Below are 23,298 nucleotides of genomic sequence, written 5' to 3'. Positions count from 1 at the left end.
GGTCTATCTGTGCACGTGCCTGGTGGTGGTGTGTTAGTGTGTTTTGTGCTGGTATGAGTGGATCAGACACAGCAGTGCTGCTGGAGTTTTTAAATACTGTGTCTACTCACTGTCCACTCTATTAGACACTCCTACCTAGTTGGTCCACCTTGTAGATGTAAAGTCAGAGACGATTGCTCATCTATTGCTGCTGTTTGAGTTGGTCATCTTCTAGACCTTCATCAGTGGTCACAAGACGCTGCCCACAGGGTGCTGTTAGCTGGATATTTTTGGTTTGTGGTCTATTCTCAGTCCAGCAGTGACACTGAGGTGTTTAAAAACTCCAGCAGCACTGCTGTGTCTTATTCACTCATACCAGCACAACACACACTAACACCACCACCATGTCAGTGTCACTGCAGTGCTGAGAATGATCCACCACCCAAATAATACCTGCTCTGTGATGGTCCTGGGAGAGTCCTTACCATTGAAGAACAGCAAGAAAGGGGGCTAACAAAGAATGCAGAGAAACAGATGGACTACTGTCAGTAATTGTAGAACTACAAAGTGCTTCTATATGGTAAGTGGAGCTGATAAAATGGACAGTGAGTGTAGAAACAAGGAGATGGTTTTAATGTTATGGCTGATCAGTGTATATTACAGTCAATTGCAGAGTATTTACCATGTACTACATCCATTTTTGTAGCTCTACTATCATTAAAACACACTTAACTTTTAAGTCTATTATTCTGTTTTTCTCTAGTTGTGTGTTCAATTTGTGCTTCTGCCTTTTTATCAGTTATTTATGTATTTTAACTAACTCAGTACTTTGGGCTTACTCCAATCCATTACAAGGCCAATTCATACAAGGGCATTTCTGACTTCTGATACTGGTCCACATCTGTAAACCTCCACTTTTAAAGACTTTGTTTTCTGTAAATGGTAAAATGATGTGCTGTATTTTGGTCTCATTCTTTACAGGCTTTTATCAAAGAGGGACCCTAACTGAAGGTTTATTGAAGGTTCAGACATTTAGCAAATGATACCTTAGCCCCTGTAATACTGCTTTTCATGGTTTCCACTGGCATATTTGTTGGTAGTCTAGTACAAACTCCACTTCCAGAAAAAGTTTTTATAAAAGTTATTTTTTTTAAGTTTTTAGTTTTTTTTTTAAGTACAAAAAAAAAACAAAGAACATCAGTAAACATATATCCCCAATTAATATTAATATATAGTTATAACTATAGCTATTTACATATATGTAATTATATTTATGTACATAGTACTACAACCCCAAATCAGAAAAAGTTGGGACAGTATGGAAAATGCTAATAAAATAAAAATGCACTGTCCCTTTCATTTACTTTGATTTTGTTTGATTGCAGACCGTTTGAACCCAAGATATTTCATGTTTTGTCTGCTCAACTTCATTTCTTTTGTTAATATACCTCCATTCCTGCATTTCAGGCCTGCAACACATTCAACAATTTAGGGCTAATAATGAGGTGAAAAAACTAAATAATGATGTGATTCCAGGTGATGTCAACAGGTGATTGTAATCATGATTTGGTACAAAAGCAGCATCCATGAAAGGCTGAGTCTTTGATGAGCAAAGAGGATCTCCAGTTTGTCAACAAATGTGTAAGGAAATTTTTAAAATGTTTAAAAACAATGTACCTCAAAGAAAGATTGGAAGGGATTTGCATATTTCTCCCTCTACAGTGCATAATATCATTAAACGATTCAAGGAATCTGAAGGAATTTCACTGCGTAAAGACCAAGGGCGCAAGCTTAAGCTGAATGCCTGTGATCTTCGATCTCTTAGATGGCACTGCATCAAGAATCGCTACTCAACAACAGCTGATATAACCACATGGGCAAGGAATTACTTTGGCAAACCTTTGTCAAGCACTACAATACGGAGTTACATGTACAAAACTATGCTGTGCAAAAAAGAAGCCTTATGTTAACCATGTCTAGAAGCGGCATCGACCTCTGTGGGCTCGGAAGCATCTAGGATGGACCATCACACAGTGGAAACGTGTATTGTGGTCAGATAAATCAGCATTCCAGGTCTTTTTTTTTGAAAAATCAAAGGGTGTGTACATATGATATTTTACATTTTGGTTTTTATTAAATTAGCACAAATGTCTAAAAACCTGCTTTCACTTTGTTATTGAGGGCTATTTTGTGTAGAATTCTGTGACAAATATAAACTCAATCTACAGTACAGTATTATAGACTGTGTCTGTAGTAAAGTGAAGTAAAGTAAATTATGTTTAAAAATTGTTTGTTTATTAGGATTTTAACGTCATGTTTTACACTTTAGTTACATTCATGACAGGAACGGTAGTTACTCACTACACAAGGTTCATCAGTTCACAAGTTTGTATCGAACACATTTTTTAATTATTTAATCAAATAGCCTAATAATTATGATCAGCAACATAATTTTTTTAATCAGCATATACATTTATATAAAAGCAGATTAAGTAGCTAATAAATTAAATGACATTTCATCTTCTCTTCTATCTGTTTTTCCTGGCAAGCAGTGTAAAAATAGCTATAACTTTTTATCCCAAGCCATAAATTCATGTTTCTCCTTGTGATCCTCAGGTGTTCCAAAGCCTGCTGTGAGATATAGTCCCTCTCCATCCTAAAATTACTGGGGACTTGTTTGTGGGATATCCAAACCCTTCTAGCTGGTTTCTTAATTCATATGAGTGGTGGCTGTGTAGTAACCCTGTAGAGAGGGAAAGAATGAAACAAGAAACTTTTCACTGTCTCATCTTCTCTGCGTCTTTTCGCTTCTAAGCACCGCTTTTTTGCTTTAATTTACTGAGCATTTTGCCCGCTCACCACAGACAGATCCATTTGGTTTGCAGTAGTCACATGTCAAGTTCAGCCTGATGTTCCATTGGTTTAGTAATGTTAAGCACAGACTTAATGTATTAAGTCAACTTAAGATGTGCCTCTTACCTTCGTGTCATAATTATTTTTGTTTCTTTCCATACTCTTTTGTGTTTTTTCCTTCACAATCTGAGATGCTTCCTGCATACCCCTTCTCCACTGTTCCACGTGCTGATTTTGGCTGGCTGTACCTTTGTCAGTTTCCAGTCCAAACAGTGCATCAATAGGAAGTCTGGGGGATCCATCAAATAACACAAAGAAAGGAGAGAATCTGGTTGTTTCACATTTGGTGCAGTTATAGGCATAGAATAACTTGTTGAGTGTCTCTTTCCAGTTAAATTTTTGTGACTCTGTCAAAGTCCTCAACATCTGGGGCCGCTCAGGTGGTGCATTGGTAAAAACACACACTAGCACACCAGAGCTGGGATCTCAAATACATCGTATCGAGTCTCAGCTCTGTCTGCCGACTGGGCTGAGCAGCCACTTGAACAACAATTGGGCTGTTGTTCATATAGGGGTGAGGCATTAGGCGGGATAGGGACTCTCTCATAATTGATGCAACTACAACCTCTGCTGGCTGGTTGATGGCACCTACACAGGAGCAGGGAAGGAGTGCGTTGATCAGGGTGTGTCTCTCCTTACACAGAGCTGATCCGCAGCTGATCTCGTCTAGTGTAGGTGAAAAATGCATAGGCTGCTGCCCATGTGTCAGAAGGGGCGTGGGTTGGTTTTGTTCTCCTCAATCAGAGCCAGGGCCGCCATTAGTGGAGAGGAAGCATGACGCAATCGGGCAATTGGATGCACTAAAAGTCAGGAGAAAAAGGGGAGAAAAAGCAACAACAAAAAAAAAAAAATCCTTAACATCTGCAGCAATGTACGGTTAAATCTTTCAACCTGCCCATTTCCTTGGGGATGATAGGGAGTAGTTCTTGATCGTGCAATGCCGCCATACTTTCTCAACTGTGTGAAGAGCTGGTTCTCAAATTCACCACCTTGGTCATCGTGTAAGCTGAAAGGGAATACAAATCTCAAAACAAAATCATTGAAAAGGTGGTCAGCCACAGTTTTCACAGACATGTACATGATCTAAGAACATGATGCTCAATATCTTTTTGCATGTAGGCCAGAAAAACCTGTCCCTGGCCAAACATGATGTGCGATCAAACCCTTGGTGTCCCACCTGACTATGCAGCATTTGAAGAACCATACCTTTGAACTTTCTGGGTAATACTAGTTGTGTTCTCTGTCCTGTTCTACGGTAAGGAATACCATAATCACCTAGTACAAGTTTGTCCCCTTCTCTCAGAAGACACTTAGTGGCTGAATTTAATGTATGTAGCTGTTGGGATGACAGTCTTGTTCCTGAGCGAATACAGTCAATAACTGCTCCAATGTCAAGGTCTTCCACTTGTGCATGCTGTATTTCTGTTTTTGACAATGGCACAAAGGGGTAGGCACCAATTCTTTCTTCTTCCGCACACTGGGTGGGTACTGCCATAGTCCATGATATTTCAGAACACTGCTGTGCATAGGGAATCGGCAGGCACGTGCACAGATAGACCCCTAGTGGTGCTCAAGCACCTGCCCTTTTGCCCTGGGGATGAGAAAAGTGCCCTTTCTGCTGGAGCCCAATTTTTTTTTCTACATTCATCAATATTTAAAAATAAAAATTACCCTTTCTGTCCTCAATTCCCCGCAAAAGTGTTTTGATATCTGACGGGCATTTATTTGAGTTCTTGTAAGAATTCTGCCCCGATCTGATTCCCGCCCTGCCCCTCCCTCCTCCTCCTCCGGTTACACTCATGCAGTGCTGAGCTCCAGGCCAAACCGCTGCTACAAACTGTTTCATACAAAGAGCATCCATGCATAACACAGAGCCTACACGTTTTGTACTCATGAGTCAGGAAATACGTGATTTCAAAGCCTTGTCCAGCTGTTTAACATTCGTTTAACATTCACTATTCCGATCTATATAAAACACCTAACACCTACTTATTTTACGAATTCTCACACAGATTAAAGTAGGCTACATACTACAAAAACTATTTTATAATAATTTTAAGGTTAAATGTATTTATTTAAAGAAAAATTTAAATGAAACCGCTGATCAAGCGCCAAGTCCAGCTAACGCGTTAGGGAGTGTCATCAAACTAACAATACTAGCCATTCAAATCTTTTACTATATTGATGGAATCATGTCAAACTATTTTTATAAACACATATTAATATTCATCACAACCTACAAACCTTGTTTTATAGATAATGCTTTTATTTTAATTTTATTTTAATTTATAAAAATCAGTAAATCCATAATATTTTTATATTAGAGACAAATAAATCTATTAAACTCTAAGATAATTTATTACAATAATGTCAAACTATTTTTAATATACACTTATTAATGTCCCTCACAACCTACAAACTTTGTTTTATAAATATTGCTTTTATTTCAAGTCAAGTAGCTTTCACAGTAAAGTGTTAAAAATAGATACAAACAAGTTATTTTCATGCAAGCATTTATACTTCAACAGTTGAGGTTTACAAATGAAGAATAATTAACATTACAAACTAATATATGTAGAAGGCTAAATAAAACGCTCTATGATATAGAACAGCATACAAAAAATTATGAATAAATAAGAAAATGTTTTTTAGCTGTTTATTTGATTTTACTGGCATAATAATAGGCCCATTGTTAACATTAAGTACCCAAAGTGGGTTTCTGATTTGAAATCAAAGGTAGGTCTTAAGTTGAGCTACATGACAGTCTGGTGAGGTAAATTGATACTAGTAATGGTATATTATTAGTGTAATGCTTCAACTCTGTCAGAAAACAGTAAAATGAAGTATACCCTTTATGGAGATTCAGTAAGTCACTCTTGATTATTATGCACAACATTGATTTATCTCATTTACAAATTTTGCAGCATAATGCCAAGAAAAGAAAGGTTACAAAAGCAGAAAGAAAAGGAACTACAACAAGCAGGTCAGGGTAGCAGCTCTCTTTTATCCTGGATTAGGCCATCTACCAGTAAAGCTAATGAGGGAGATGTATCAGTATGAGATGTTTGGTTATTAAAACGCGTGCACAATATGGCCTTGTTTTTGCCTGTTTTTCATTTATTTATGCAATTTGATAATTTGAGTTATTTGATTAGATGTGTATTGATTGTGTTAACAAAATAAATATGTAAGTTAAATATTCTACTGTTTTTTTTTATTTTACTAATAATTTTGGCGATGGGTGCCCTTTTTTTTGGCTTGAGCACCTGCCCCCAAAAATTTCTGTGCACGTGCCTGGGAATCGGCATCGATATTTTCTTTTCCTGGCTGATATCGAATTGTGAAATGTATATCAGCTAACTAAGCAACCCATCAGCAGCCAGTAGCATTGAGGTTTGCTGATGACATCAGTGGATTATTATCGCTGAATACTGTAAAGGTTGGAGCGTAATACAGGTAATCTCAACATTTTTCGGTAACTGCGCATTTTAGAGCAAGAAATTCTAACTTTTCACTGTGCAATAGTAGTTCTTCTCAGAACCAAAGTTCTTGAACCATAAGCAATTACCTAGCTTAGCTTGCCGTGTTGCTTCTGATACAGCACTGCACCTAAACCATTGTTAGAGGCGTCCGTGTGAATAATAATTTCTCCAACCAGCCCTGTGCTATCAAGTCATGCAGATAATCTTTCATTTTTAAAAATCTAAAATCTTTCATTTTAGGGTAGGCATTTACCCTTCGTACATTGGCATTGGAACAGATACATAAATGTGGGCGACTGGCTCTTGGTCTTTTAGAGTTATGCTCAGCTGTACATTCTTAATGCAACCAATGTCAATGTCACATTTCACAAAGGAATGGCATTCTTCCCATAGCATCTTCTTTACAATTTGCTGCTGCAGTTGATGTACATTAACTGGGGGATCCCATAGGTCATTGGTACATTCTCCACCAACTCCCTCGACCTGGGACTGAACTGAGGAGACAGTGGTAGTGCTTTCCTGTGTAGTAATAGGAAACACAGACTTAACTGACTGCACAATTTTTCCTGCTAATATGATATCATGCTCCGTTCCATTTTGCACATCAACAATAATGTATGTTTGGCTACCTTTGAAGATTCACTAAAGTTTCTGTCAATTCAAAACCCTCAGGCCACTGCTGATTAACATCTGTTTGAAAAAGCAGAATTGTGTCCTCTTTCACTGAGGGTATCTAGGCATAGCATTGAATCTGCAGGACTGACTTCCTGGGTACAACAACTCTCTCTTTCGTTGTCCTTACATGGTACACACTAGAGTCTTCATTATTTATCAAATTAATAAAGGCCTGTACTTTACTTTTCTTGAGGCTTGGGAATGCTGCCCTTACAGTCTCATACAATGGTTCCTTGCCTCTTCTCTTAGCTCTTTTGTGGTCATTTTGCTTGATAATCTGTTCAGTAACATTAAATCCAATGATAGGATGGGACAAGCGACTGCCTTGCATAACAAGAACAGGTATAAGGAGCTCAGTTGCAATGGCCCTTGCTACTGATCACTGCTGGTTATACTTGAACTATGAGACTGGTCATACCCTGTAACACCCCATTCTGGTGACTGCTGGTGCCTCTGGGATGGCCCTTTGGAGGACTGGTTTACTGAGACTACTTCTGGTTTCTGATTGGAAACTGGAAAAAAACATCGCTGGGTCACAGGCTGCTGTATTGTCTCTTTAATTTGTGCAATACCTTCACTGAGCCTCCTTAATTGTGACAACATGTCTTGTTTTGTCTGTCCATCCTTGCACTTGTGTTCAGAGAAATGTTCTTCTAATTATATGCAATAGCAGTGACAGTAGCAATGCGATCAGACCCACTTTTCGGTTTCGTTTGCACATGCTATGTTTAATCTTTCAGTCCATATTTCAGTCCAGACTCAGCTTCTTGAGAGGCAAATAGTATTTCTGCCCCAAGTCCAGTGTGCGTATTAGAAAGTTTTGTGGTGACTCTATATTGCGCTGGACCTCAGTAGTGAGCTGTTTATACAGTTCTGTTGCCCCTTTCTTCTGATAGTGAGACCGAAGAATTTGTCTGAGAGTAGGCATTTACCCTTCCAAGTAGCTTCGCAACTGTAGCCCTGGTGTGATTGCTCTAATTACTGCATCAATTATTTCCTATTCTAAATAGCCCTTGTTCAGTCCAGTTTCAATCTGATGAGCAAGGCTGGAGAATTACAATCTATCTCTCTGGCCAGGTTCTCCTATTTGACCAGCTATTTTCTCTCTATGCTATTATGTCTCTATGCCACACAGGCTGGGTGGTTTGCTTCTGTTCGATGTATGGAGAGTTGACAGAATTAACTTTAGAACCTATCTGACTGGACGTTAGCTTTTATACTGCCCAGACATTGCTGCCCCCAGCACACCCTGTACCTCAAGTGCATGCACTGCTCCGTCAGCTGCCTGCTTCAGCTTCACCTGAATTAACTACTTTACTCTGCTGCTGGCTTGGATGTTTAAGGATGTGTGTGGTAAAGAAGACCTCTGCCTGGCATGGAGTTGGATCCCCTTACACACATCCCACCTGTGCCTCCAAAAATGTTGTAGTAACCCTGTAGAGAAGGAAAGATTTAAATTTTCTACTGTCTCATCTTCTCTGCGTCTTTATTTAGAATGAATTTGAAATGCACGTTGTATAAACTTTTCCAAAATATGTACATGTGCTTTTGTTCACATTCTTTCATGCTACAATTGCATCACATTCAATATCTTTTATCAATATTTTCTTTGTCAAACCCTTTACATTAAACTCTAATCAGCTTGAATATTGTTATCACATGCATAAATTGACATTTGGACCACCCTAAGTTAACATATACATGCATTTAAGTTACTTCAATATGTAAACAATACTTTGTTTGGTTTACACACAGCCAGAAAAGTGCAATAAAAGGAAGATGTTTTGTTATTATATAATTGTTTTTGAACAGAAACCTCAGACTTAGTTCATTAATGTACTTTTTATTTGCCTAAAAACTTTGCTGTGTTTGTCCTGGGTTTTAAAATGCACATGATCAACTAATTAACAGTAGCAAGCAAAAATCACTACATCATTTAGTGGTCATAGCATACTGATGATACATTCACTTAATAAACCATAACACACTACTCTCCCCTACAAGCTGCTTTTATAAGTAAAAAGTATCGGTATCGGTATTGGTATTGACGATACTGGCCCTGTATTCACTTGGTATTGGATCGATACCAAATTTTGTGGTATCGCACACCACTAACAAACACTAAATTAGCTGGCAAACCTAGTTTTCCCCGAGTTTTTGCTGACGTTTGACTGAAATGGTTAGGTGTTTCTTTACCAAATTTTTGTTTTAGTGTTTCTGTTTTTCCGTGTTAGGTGTTTCTTTAACAAATTTCTCTGTCCAGGGTTTCTGTTAGGTGTTTCTTTAACAAATTTCTCTGCTCTGGGTTTCTGTTAGGTGTTTCTTTAACAAATTTCTGTTCTGGGTTTCTGTTTTTTTCGTGTTAGGTGTTTCTTTAACAAATTTCTCTGTTCTGGGTTTCTGTTTTTTCGTGTTAGGTGTTTCTTTAACAAATTTTTGTTTTCCGTTAGCAATTTTTAGCGATCTTACTCAGTAAGCTATTGTTTTTTTCAAATATGAACATTATTTAACATTAGCCAAAGTTATTGAGCTAGCTAGCCTTTTTTGTTTTTATTTAAAAAGCTAATTAGCTAATTAATTTCTTTTTTCAGTTTATGAGAAAGCATGTTATGGAAGTGTAAATACTGTCTATTCAATACTGAAAAAAAGCACATCTACTAAAACATTATTGTTTAAAACATGGGTGCTACACGAGAACTGTTCCATACCTTCATGATATTTGCATGTGCACATTTAAATTCTTGAATGCACGTAGGGCTCATTTATCCAGACTCCACTCAAAAACCCATGATGGACAAACTAAAAATGCTTAACATTAAGTTAACATTCAGTTGTCAGCTATGTGCATTTGCTGAACTTTGTACTATGGCAATTTTCTTTTCTTTTCTTTTTTTATGCCAACTGTGAAACGATTGCCTGCTATTTTCCTCAAAAATCAGGTCTGTATTGGTGACTCAGTGTTAACTACAATTACTGTATATATTCAGGATGTAGTTTTTTTTAACACATTCTTTTTTGTCTCTTCTTGTCATTGGGTTTACTTGGAATTCTGTAGAATTGTTGAGAATAATTTAAAGCAGGAATTTTACAAAGGATTTGATCAGCACACCTCTTGACTCATTGAAGTTTTCAGAACCAAAAGGGGACTCACCAGACAGATTCTGTCCAAGTTTTTGAAGCAAGCCAAGATTTGTGTTTTGAAGCAAGCCAAGATTATGCTCACTGTCCTAGATTATCTTAGTTATACTGTGGAGCGTGATGAAGGATGGCGCCATACCAACTCCCTATGCTTGAATCCATTGTCTATGGGAATCATCCTTGTGGTTAATGTTGCAACGGACAATTTTCACGACCTCCCACAGGCTGTGTGCCTATTGTTTGGGCTCACTTATGCATTACACCTTAACCACCCAAAGTGTATGAGCTATACATTTGAAATTTAGGCCAGAATAAACTAAAACCAAAAATACAGTCTCTGTTGAAGCAGCTTCTTAACTGTTGGTAATACTAGTTTTTGGGCCATCAAACTGATAATCTCTGTTAAACCAGTTTGTGAGTTGTCATGTATTTGGACTGATTGATCTGGAAATTTTTGAAATTTAGTTTACTCAGTTCATGTTCAGGATTACCTTTTACTCTAGAATCATGTTTAACACATTAATGGAGGAAGTATTTCATGTAAAACCACATTGTGGGACGGCACGGTGGCTCAGTGGATAGCACTGTCACCTCACAGCAGGTAGGTCCTGGGTTTGATTCCCAGGCGGAGCGGTCCGGGTCCTTTTTATGTCGAGTTTGCATGTTCTTCCTGTGTCTGCGTAGGTTTCCTCCGGGAGCATTAAAGACTTAAACTGATGAACTTGTGTACCCAGTACCTGTCCCATCATGAATGTAACCAAAGTGTGTAAAACATGACGTTAAAATCCTAATAAATAAATAAAACTACATTGTGCATTTTTGTTGCAAACACTTTCTCAGTTTTGACTTTGTTTTTAGTAAAACATATGAATAAACATGGATCTAGATCAACACTGTGTCAACAAGATTTTGTGCACAGCTGCTGGAATGACAATTTAATAGCATATTGTCTTTATATGTGCAGTTATCCTGTGGGTATTGCTACTTTTTTAATTAGAATTGATTTAGAATTAGAATTCTTTTTTTTTGTTCTAAGTGTGCACTGTGTAATCAACAAAGTGCCTTCAAGATTTACATGAACATGGCTTTGTGAGGTGCTGTTAAAGGTTTTGTCACTTTAGTTGCAGTGCTGGTAAAAGTTTTGTCATAACAGTAATGTGAAATTGCTGCTGTTTCTCTAAATAAAGTTTTAATACCATTAATTTGATACCATTGTGCTTATTTTGATTAACTGGAGTTGTCATATTAGTGCCACCTACTATTGAATACTTAAAATATTAAAAAATTAAACATTTTGGCTATAAAATCAGCACAGAGGGTATAAGTCTGAGTGAAAACAACTGTATATAATGTATATAATATCATGTTGTGCAACAGTCACCTCAACTTAAAAACTTAAGTTACAGGTACACAATGTTTTCAGTACTTTTGGTTAAACTTGAAGTCTTGAGTTTGTTCAACTCAATACAGCATTACAAAAATGAAAAAAATACATTTTAAAGCTTTATTTGAGAACGAAATAACTCCTTAATAATTTCTTGAAAACTAAGGAGATTGTTGTGGATTTCAGAAGATCATGCACACAACATGCTCCTCTGACCATCAACGGTGCTGCTGTGGAAAGGGTGAACAGCACCAAGTTCTTGGGTGTGCACATCACTGAGGACCTCTCCTGGACTAATAACACAACATCTCTAGCCAGGAGGGCTCATCAACGTCTCTACTTCCTCCGCAAGCTGAGAAGAGCCAGAGCTCCAGCCCCCATCATGTGTACCTTTTACAGAGGTACCATCGAGAGTGTCCTGACCAGCTGCATTACTGTGTGGTACGGCGCCTGCACCGCGTCCTGTCGCAAGACCCTCCAACGCATAGTGAGAGCAGCTGAGAAGATCATTGGCACCTCTCTTCCCACCCTCCACGAACTTCACAACACCCGCCTCACCCGAAAAGCCTTCTGCATGGCAGGTGATTCCACCCACCCACTACACAGCTTCTTCAGTCTGCTGCCATCAGGAAGGAGACTGCGGAGTCTCCGGGCCAAGACCAGCCGACTGAGGGACAGCACCATCCACCAGGCGGTCAGGATCCTCAACTCGCTTCCTGTTCTGCCCCCCCTCTCACGAACCTAACCCCCCCCCCATCAATACCAAAACTTACATCCTTTTATCTTCCCAATGCATATATCACTTTAAACGTAATCTATAATATAACAAAATCGTTTTTGAACTGCCGTCGTAATTAAACTGGTTTCTAACAAAGACTTCATAATCTGCACTGCCACTTTAAATGCCTTTTTATTTATGGAACTTCTATTTTTTATAATTTTTTATAATTCTTCAGGTGGTCATTTTTACCTCTATATTTTCATATTTGTCAGTGTATATATTTTGCGCTTCAGAGTGTGTTTATTCTTATTCAATTTTTATTCTTTTATTTTATTATAGGTTTATTGTTAATTAATGTGTAATGTTGCACCATGGGTCAGAGAGTAACGAAATTTCAATCCTCTGTATGTCCTGTACATATTGCAGTTTTTGACAATAAAGCAATTTTGACTTTGACTTTTTTGAAATACCTCAAATGATTTGAGTTGACTTGGTGGATATCATTACCTAGCAAAAAGATTCGGTCAGGTGCATCAGGATAGATGGAATGAATGTGTCTCTGCAGGAGCTATAAGCACTTCAAAAAGCAAAACATAATACACCAAAACAACTGCGCTTTGCCCAGAATGTCAAGCAGCTTTACCTATAAAACAACTGATGAAAACACAAAGATTGCTCAAGATTAGCCCCACTAGAGATGCTTACTTCAACCTAGCACAAGCAACACTCGCCAAGGTTATCCTCTTTAATAGGAAGAGACAGGAAAAGGTGTCCCATACGCCCACAACTATATCTGCATCAAGAGACAAGACACCACTGCATGAAGACATAGCCACATACTGTACCTGACAGAGTTTGAAAGAAGGCTGTGTAAACACGTGTTAAGACTGAGAGCAAATGAGGACAAAAAATGTCAGTCCTTTTAAAGCCAATGATCTCTGTTATAAAGAGTTTAAGGTTAAGGGTTTGAAGTTCCACCCAATAATTAATTTCTCTTTGCCCATCCAATGGCATTGTGTGCTCTAAGAGAGAGAAATGCTAGTCATAAATATTTACTTGAGTCTGGTGCAAAGTTCCTTGGTACCGATTTATCCACGAGACAGAAAACGGATAACACATTGCCACCGTGTCCAAAGGTTTATGCATACTGTTCATATGTTCATACTGTCTGCAATGATATAAAAGTCAACATAAATGTAGGAAACACAGCGTTTTATTTTATTTAAACTTTCCATACTGTCTCATTTTGATTAATTTAGCAATGGGTGTGAGTGAAATGCCTAAATTTAATAATTAGGAGGAGTGTCCACATACTTTTGTGAAACTCTGGTGGGAATCCAAAGAAAATTATCAGACCAGTCTTTGACTGAAATCATCTCACCAGATAACACTGATGCCATCAATGACCTTATCAGTGGCATCTAAGGCAGATTCAGGAATCACCCAGCTTGGATTTCAATCAGCTAATCTCATCCAGCTCCTCAGAAAGCAGCTTCATTTTAGTCTCAAATGATTGTAAAGCTCAGTCTGTTTCTGAGATTATGGGTGATAAGTTAGTAATAAAGAACATCCAGCCACACATTGGTACCATTAGCAAGGCTCAAAGGGAACCTTCAGATATAAATGGAGATGTTATCAGTTCTAACCCTCAGAGAAAATGTCACACACTGATGCTCTGAACAAAGACCATACTGTAAGATTGGTAAAATCTTTAGATAATACTGCAGGACCAGAGATATTCTGCCATCAAAGGCCAATGTCCTGCCCATTTTTAAAGAAGGACAGTACTAGTAATGCTGCATGGGCTTCTGCCAGCCAAACTCCTGAAAACCCAACTGGTGAGGAAAAGTTTGACATGAGGTTCTGTTAAGAATTTATTGTCAAAGTTTATGCAGTTTCATTTTAAACATTCATTCTTTGTTTCTTTGATTTAAAGGCAAGAAACAAAAGAAGAAGAAAAATGTCCATTCATGATGGCCTGGAAAGTGGTAAAACGGACCTTCACCAGAAGATCCAACAAGATATCTCCGAGCTGATCATCCACCATTTATTTTACCACGAGCCAAAATTGAGCAAAATTATACTCTCCTCAGCTAGGTCATTATCAGGGACATTTCTTGGTTCCTCTCTTAGAGACCAGAAGAGCCACGTTCTTTCATAGACTTCATTGTTTTTTGACTTTTGTCAGCAGGAGGTCACCTTCCTTCTTTGCCAACCAACTTTTATCTGGCACTTCTGTGATCTGTGCCATGTTGGTCACTTTTAGTTAATAAGAGTGGTCAGTTTTGTTCTTTTCTCCACTTTGGTTCTCAGTCGTTAGCTCCATTATCGAGAGCTCTGCTGTACCTCTGCTGTTTCCTTTGGTAACATTAGTTTATGGTACCTCTGCTGTTCCACAGTCTTACTTGGTACTATCTGTGGTTCTTGGTCTTTCTGAGTACTTTCGGTTGCTGAAAAGTTAATGCACTCAACATGTACCTATTCAGCATTGTTCACATTCTCACCTGTGGAACTGTAGTTCTAGAAGATTCATTTACCTTCACAAGGGGGCAGAAAATCCCTCAAACATCCCAGGATTGCAGGATTCCATGATGACTATTCTGGTGAAGATAGTGTCCTCTGAAGAACAGGAAGAAGACATGCTTCTCTGAAAAACCTCACCAAGTTATGTCCAGAGCTATGATCTAGCTAGGAGTGTTAATATGCTCATATCCACAGGCCACATGACCAAGCACCCGTCTGTACCAGCTTTCTTATACAATATAAAAACAACATGGGACTCGGAGTGCCAGCCAGAGGATGGATGCTGCTTATTTTTTCTTGCCACTACAAACTTCGTCTTCTCACTGGGGTTTTCATGAATTAATCAGCTGCTTCATTCTCTGTACATTTTATCAATTAATATTTCAAAACTGATCCTTAGTGAAAATATTGTGTTTGTCTGAGGTTTCACACACAGTAGGAGAATCTTACCAGAGCAGAATCACTTTATGTATGTATGTATGTATGTCTACAGGTTTTATATCATCCAAGACCATCTAGGAACCATACCTGATACAATCGATTAGTCATTTGAAGTCCAAAATCAGTAAGCATGTGTTTGCTTGGTATGAAAACCTGCAGCCACCTTGACCCTTAAGTGGCCAAGACTCAGAAGTTCTTAAGAATTTGATTATGTAATGCTCTCTGCACACCTGCTTTTTCTTATTGAAGGTTTAATGTAATTTCTTCACTGGTCATCAAAAATATACTGCATTACTGTGTAAGTGAGCTTAATCAGTCCTCCTAAGTTACATTATTGCCATTAAAGATGCCAGGTTTGCAGTTTTCTTGCCAAATTGGGCTTGTTTGAACAAGCAGTTGTGAAAGTTCAAAGGTTGCAGGGTGGAATTTCTTTGGGGTATTTTCAAAATGTACTGCAGCCGGCAAAAATCTTACATTACAAAGAGCACTTGCTGAAAAAAATAAGGTGGAAAGCACAAATCAAAAGGACAACAGCTCCAAGACTGTAAATAGTTCTTAATCAAAACTTAAATCTAATGGAAGCTGCACAGCAAGGCAGTAAAACAAAGAGTTTGGAAAGGAGTACTTAAAGGTCCTGACAGAAAAAGACTGAACAGAAAAAGAGCAAACAGTTCAAATTGTATGTATGGTGCAGTTTGAGTAACAATAGAAGCAGATGGGAAGGACTGTCAGAAAGTTCAAAATAGCTCTTTATTTAACCTAAAATTCTAACTAGACATCATATGGGAATTAAAAGGCAATTTTTTTTTTTTATAAATTTTTTATTGAGAAGTCAAAATACAACAAGTTACAAAGAAATGTAATGGCTCTCAGACTTCCTCAGTTTTTCTTTTACAATCAAACATACATAAAGACCACACATACACATTCACACACACACACACACACAATAACAGAACAAAAAACAAAAACTATAAATAAAAATATACAGTAGACAAAATTTCCAAAAAGAAATTCAATGAAAATAAATAAATAAATAAAAATAATTTTTAAAAAAAGAGAGAAAAATGTAAATATACAAAAGAAGAGAGAGAGAGAAAAAATAAATAAATAAATAAAATACAAAAATAATAAAAAAGGGGGGGGGGGGGTGTTAATCAGTTAATTTGAAGGCATGGCCTGAAAGCTGGTCAAAATAGGCGAGAAAGGAATTCCACTTAGAATAAAACTTTGAGGTATCACCTCTCAAAGTGAATCTAATTTTCTCCAGTTTCAAGAAATACATCATATCATGGAGCCAGATTGAGATAGTAGGTGGTTTAGGGGATTTCCAGAGCAAAAGGATACGACGCCTTGCCAATAAGGATGTAAAAGCTATAACATCTGACTGGGCCTGCGAGAGTGATTGAGGTCCTAAAAACAGACCAAATATTGCAATGAAAGGACAGATTTGGATGGTAACACCAAGAATTTTTGACATAATTGCAAAGTAATCAAACCAAAATTTATAAATCCTTGGGCAAAAAAAAACCATATGGCTTAAATTGCAAGGTGACATCGAACATCTATCACACTGATCACTAACTGTCCCAGGGTAAAATTTTGATAGCTGAGACTTCGAGCGGTGAACTCTGTGTAGCACTTTAAATTTAATTAACTGAAGTCTGGCAGAGGGTGAGCTAAAGCGCACCCTCTTGATTGCCTCTTCCCACCACTGTTCAGGTAAATCAGGGCCCAATTCCTCCTCCCATGCATGTTTTATCTTGTCAACGGAATATGTGTTCAAATCCATCAGATGTGAGTATATCTTGGATATGAGTGACATTTGAGAGGGGTTCAAGTTTAAAAGATTATCCCATGATTGGCCTGAGGGAAAATGAGCATGATCCAAAAATGAAGAGGAGATGCAATGCCTGATCTGGAAGTATCGAAACAAATGAGAGGCAGGTAAATTAAAATCTGCAGATAACTGAGTGAAACTGCATAATATTCCATCCTTGTAAAGGTCCTGAAAAGAGTCAATGCCTCTCTCGTGCCACAACTTAAATGCCATGTCATTTAAGCCAGGGGGAAATAAGTGGTTATTTAAAATGGGCATTTTCATAGAGGGCAATGTCAACTTAAAGTGGGACCTAAATTGACACCAAATACGGAGAGAAGAAAGAAGCAGTGGGTTATTTGTAAATTTTGACATTTTAAGTGGTATCGGGGCTGTAAGTAATGTGAGTACTGATGATGGAGAGCAAGACAGAGATTCCAGCCTGCACCACAGTAGTTCAGGGAAGTGAAGCAAGTAAAGCAATTTGTGAATATTGGCTGACCAGTAATAATACAAAAAGTTGGGAAGGGCAAGTTCACTATCAAATTTAAATCTTTGTAGAAGCAAATTTCTCACTCTAGGGACCTTGCCATCCCATATAAAAGTAGATATAAGCTGGTCCAATGATTTAAAAAACTTTTTAGGTAAGTACAAGGGAATAGTTTGAAACAAAAAAAGAAATCTGGGCAGCACATTCATTTTTATTATATTTATCCTAGCAATAAGTGATAGAGGAAGAGGCCGCCATCTCTCCAGATTTAAGTTTTTCAAGCAGGGGGGAGAAGTTGGAGTGGAAAAGAGATGATAAGGTGTGAGACACAAAAATGCCCAGATATTTGAAACCAGTTGGGGTGAATTTAAAAGGCAAAATAGATTGATCAAGCAGCAAAGCTAAAGAATTCACTGGATAGCATTCACTCTTCTGCAGGTTCAATTTATATCCAGAAAATGAACCAAATTTCTTCAACAGCGATAATATTGATGGAAGACTACTCTCAGGGTCAGTTACATACAGCAACCGATCATCTGCATACAGTGACAGCTTCAACTCAATGCCTGAGCGAAGAATACCCCGAAAGAGTGGGAGAGATTTCAAGGCAATGGATAAAGGCTCAACAACAAGTGCAAACAGTAGGGGGGATAAAGGACAGCCCTGTCTGGTCCCACGTGACAAAGAGAAATGATCTGAATGTACACTATTCGTATGCACACTGGCTCGAGGAGATGTGTATAGTAGTTTTATCCAGGATATGAAAATGTCTCCAAAACCGAATCTACGCAAGACAAAAAAGAGATATTGCCACTCAACACGATCAAAAGCCTTTTCTGCATCTAAAGAGATAACCACCTCCGGGGCAGAACTTGAATGCTCAGTGTAGATGGTATTCAAAAGTGTACGAACATTAAAGAAAAGCTGACATCTCTTGATGAAGCCGTTTTGATCAGGGGAGATAATTTTAGGGAGTACATCTTCGAAACGTAGTGCCAGAGCTTTAGCCAGAATCTTCACATCCACGTTTAACAAAGAGAGAGGTCTGTATGAAGTGCAGAGATTAGGGTCCTTGCCCCTCTTCAGAAGCAGTGATATAGATGCCTGAGTCATAGTAGGAGGTAGAGCAGAGGAAGAGAAAGACTCATCAAAAAGAGCTAGGAGAAGAGGAGCAAGCTTATTCAAAAATTTCTTATAAAATTCAATAGGAAAGCCGTCAGGACCAGGAGCTTTACTAGACTGCATTGATCTAATAGATTGGGTAATATCTTCTAACCTCAGAGGTGAGTCAAGATTATCTGCAACTGTCCGATCCACAGCTGGAAGCACCAAACCCTCAAAAAATGAAAACATTTCAATGTCATCAGACGGGGACTCAGATGTATAAAGGTTGGAGTAAAAGGACTCGAAGGTTGCATTAATAACCAGAGGGTCTGAACAAAGGTCACCCTTTGTGTCCATAATTTGTGGTATCCCCCGAGACGCGGCTTGTCTCTTCAACTTATGAGCCAGAAGTCTAGATGGTTTGTCACCATGTTCGTAATAAGTACTACGCGCGTGTAACAACAGTCTTTCTGCCTCGGACGTTGTGAGAAGATCGAATCTGGTCTGTAGCGCAAGTCGCTGCTTGAGTAAAGACGCCGATGACTGAACTGCAATAAGCCTGTCCAGCTCTGCAATTTCATTCAACAGGTTTTGTATATTGGCTCGCTGCAATTTGTTAAGGTGTGCTGTGTAAGAAATGATTTGACTGCGAAGATAAGCCTTAAGAGACTCCCAGAGCAGGGAAGAAGAGATCACACTTATTGATAGCAATGAAATCGTCAATAGAATAGGAAATAAACGTATTAAAAGTGTCATTTGAAAGCAGTAGTGAATTGAATCTCCAAGTGGGTGGAGAACAATGAGTGCCCGTGAATTTTATGTTTATAGTATGAGGAGCATGATCGGAAATAACTATAGAATGATAGGTAGGAGAGGTGACTTTGGAAATAAGAGAACTGTCCACAAAAAAATAGTCTATGAGTGAATATGTTTGATGTGGGTGAGAATAAAAAGAAAACTCCTTAACTAATGGATTGTAAAACCTCCAAGGATCAATTAAAGAGCTTCCAGTTATAAACTCAGAAATTACCTGGGACATTAGAGATGGATTTAATGTACGTGGATTTGAGTGATCCAAAGTCGGATCGAGAGTAGAGTTCATGTCTCCTCCCATTATCAGGAGGTGAGTATTTAAAGAGGGAATCAAACCAAAGAGATTCTGCATGAATGTGGGGTTATCAAAATTGGGGGCATATATATTAACCAGTAGCACTGGTTTGTTGCAGAGAGAGCCCCGAACAATCAAAAACCTGCCATTCACATCTGCAAAGACGTGATCGGAAATAAACTGAATACCTCTCTTAATCAAAATCGCAACTCCTCTATATTTAGCATTAAATGTTGTATGAAAAATGTTACCAACCCAGGGAAATTTCAACTTAAGGTGATCCACCCCTCTGAGATGAGTTTCTTGTAGAAATGCTATGTCAGTGTTTAAACGTTTCATATGAGCATTAACCCTTAGACGCTTAACCAGGTTGTTCAGACCATTGACGTTCCAACTCAGGAATCTTATATTAGCTCCGCTATCTGGATTGTATGAACTACAATTAGTCATAAAGATTAGTTATACAATGGTGAAGAAAAAAGTAATTGAAAGGCCTGCCAGCCAACCAAATAAGGGCGAGGGAGGGGAAGGAAGAGAAGAAAAGGGAGAAGAAAAAGAAAAAAGAAAAAAGAAAAAAAAAAAAGAAAAAAGAAAAAAAACACATACATATACACACATGCATACACACACACAAATCCCTAACCACACACAACAACAACCCAACCAACATCTTCCACCAACCCGAACGCACAAGCAACACTCCGAGTAGGACATGATCAACCATGGAGCCCCTGTAGAGCAAAGACATCAAAAGAATTGTAGAAACATGTGCATGTACATGTGGAAACATAAGAGAACCAGAAATATGCACATGCATGTGGGAAAAGGCACAAAGACCAAAGATTAAAAATAATAATGATGAGAACAAATGCAATGTAAAATTAAATATTTACAAAAATAAATATACATTTAAATAAATAATAGAAAATTAAATAAACTAAATAAAAAAAAAGAAAATAAATATCACCAAGCAGGAAATCTGTCATAAATAAAAAGGTCGCGTTAAAACTAAATCAACGCCCAACTAGGGAGCAAGATATCCAGGCAACCTAAAAAGAAAAGAAGTAAATGGAACACGACATTGAAACAGGAAATCCCGCCTCCAATAAAAGTGTAAAATCACTAGATAGGTACAGCCCCAAAACGGGTGCTTTTTAACACTAAACAATGAGAGTAAAGTTCCAGAACACACAGCAAAACAGGCTAATAACTCAATGTCGTCTCACAACTGAGAAGATAGTGTTCAATCAAAAATGGTTCGGTACATAGAAACACTCAGAAAATAATTAGGACGAAATCAGGTTGAAATAGAAGACCAAACCGCTTCGCTTCATCAGCAGATGTGAAAATCTGGTGTTTATCGCCATGAGATATACGGAGACGAGCTGGAAAGAGAAGGGAATATTTCACATTGTCCAAAGCACGAAGTTGTTTCCGTACATCATTAAAGGCAGCCCGAGCCCTGGCGACCTTTGCCGTGTAATCAGGATACACCGAGATACTCAAGCCCGATACGGAGATCCGCTGCAGCTCCCTGGCTTTTCTCAGAATGTCAGCACAATCCTTGAAATAATGCAATCTAACTACAGTATAATACCTCGCGGTGGATCGCCGGATTTAGGGGTCGGAGCAAGGGAGCGGTGAGCTCGGGACACAATCACGGGACATTCGTCCAGGTTAAACGCGTCTTTCAGAAGCTGAGACACGTATGAGCTATGAACACGGATATCAGCTGCGATTCCGGGACCCCAACGATCCTAATGTTCTGTCGGCGAGATCTGGACTCCAAGTCATCGCACTTAGTGTCCAACTTACTGAGCTCCACAGTTAGATAGCTGACTTTAGATTGTAGACCCACGACATCATCTGAAAATGAGGAGAGAGACTGTTCCACATCTGAAACCGTCTTCCTGAGATCAGTAAATTCGGATCTCAAAGCAGCGTTATCGCGTAAAATGTCTGCCTTTAATACCTGGAACTCAGACCGAATACTGGATCTAAACTCATCCAATGCAAACCGCAGCTCCTCTTTCACAGCAAGAACCAGTTCAGACTTCAGCGCCGCGATGTCCTGGTTCAATGCCGAAGCAGCGCTCACCTCCGCCGGGGCCGCAGCAGCACTACCAGGTGAGGACGCGGACCGAGCTACAGGCCTGATGAGGCTCTGTGAGGGTCCCGGTGTTTTATTAACTTTTGGAGGCATCGTAACAAAAAAAACAAAAACTTAACCAGAATAAATAACTAAGAGTTAACAAAAACCTAAATTAAATAAAAACGGTAAATGTGCCTTAAAATAATGAAAACAGATGACTTTGCTCGGAGGGAAACACGAGCTCACGTCCTCTCCATGTGGCGCCAAACCGGAAGCTCCAAAAGGCAAAATTGTTAACAGACAAACAGGATCAGAGAGTTGAGGAAAGTACAGGAGAGAAAAGAACAGAAAAGCGTAAGTACAAGTAAACTTTCATCCTTTTAGTGTTAATTGTGTAACTATTAAATGTTCTTGCCAAGGGTTTGAGATTGTTATAAAAGATAATAATGATCATAATATTAATAGTATAATGATAAATGTATAATGATAACACGCTGGATCACGTCTACACGAATGTCTACACGAGCCTACAGCACCATTCCGCTGCCTCCATTTGGTAAGAGTGATCACATCTCGCTACTGATGAAGCCTACCAACAGCTGCTGAAATGGGTTAAAACAACAGTGAGAACTGTGCGTGTGTGGCCTGAAGGGGCAGAATTAGTATTGCAGGACTGTTTTCATGGCTTCATCCAGAAATGTGTTGATGATGTGACTCAAACAAAACAAATTCGCACATTTCCAAACCAAAAACCATGGATGAACAGCAAAGTCCACAGTCTATTGAAAGCACGGGATGCAGCTTTTAAATCTGGCAACTCTAAAGAATTTAAGACTGCTAGACATAACCTAAGGGTCGGCATCAAGGCTACTAAACACAGCTACAGCACACAAATTGCAGCCCACTTCAACACCAATTCAGACCCCCGACGTATGTGGCAAGGAATCCAAGTGATCACTGACTACAAGAGCAAAGTCAGTAACTCAGAGACCACAGACGCCTTGCTCCCTGCCGAACTGAACACTTTCTATGCCCGCTTTGAGACCACTGCTCAGGCTCAACCAACCACGTCTGCCGTGCCTCTCTCCACAGAAAAGCTAGCACTCATACTAGCTACAGAGGAGGTGAGAAGAGTACTGATGAGGGTTTCAACTTGGAAAGCAACAGGTCCAGATGGCATTCCGGGACGGTCCTGAAGGCATGTGCCAACCAGCTGGCTGCCACTTTTACAGACATCTTTAACCTTTCCCTGGCACAGTCTACTGTTCCCGTCTGTTTCAAGACCACCACCATCATACCAGTCCCAAAGAAGTCCAGCATCACATGCATGAACGACTACCGCCCCATCGCTCTCACACCCATAGTGATGAAGTGTTTCAAGAGACTGATCTTGGCTCATATAAAGAGCAGTCTTCCTAGCACCTTGCAC

Source organism: Trichomycterus rosablanca, chromosome 5, assembly GCF_030014385.1.
Source record: "Trichomycterus rosablanca isolate fTriRos1 chromosome 5, fTriRos1.hap1, whole genome shotgun sequence".
Classification (NCBI taxonomy): domain Eukaryota; kingdom Metazoa; phylum Chordata; class Actinopteri; order Siluriformes; family Trichomycteridae; genus Trichomycterus; species Trichomycterus rosablanca.
Note: the sequence above shows the minus strand (reverse complement) of the source record.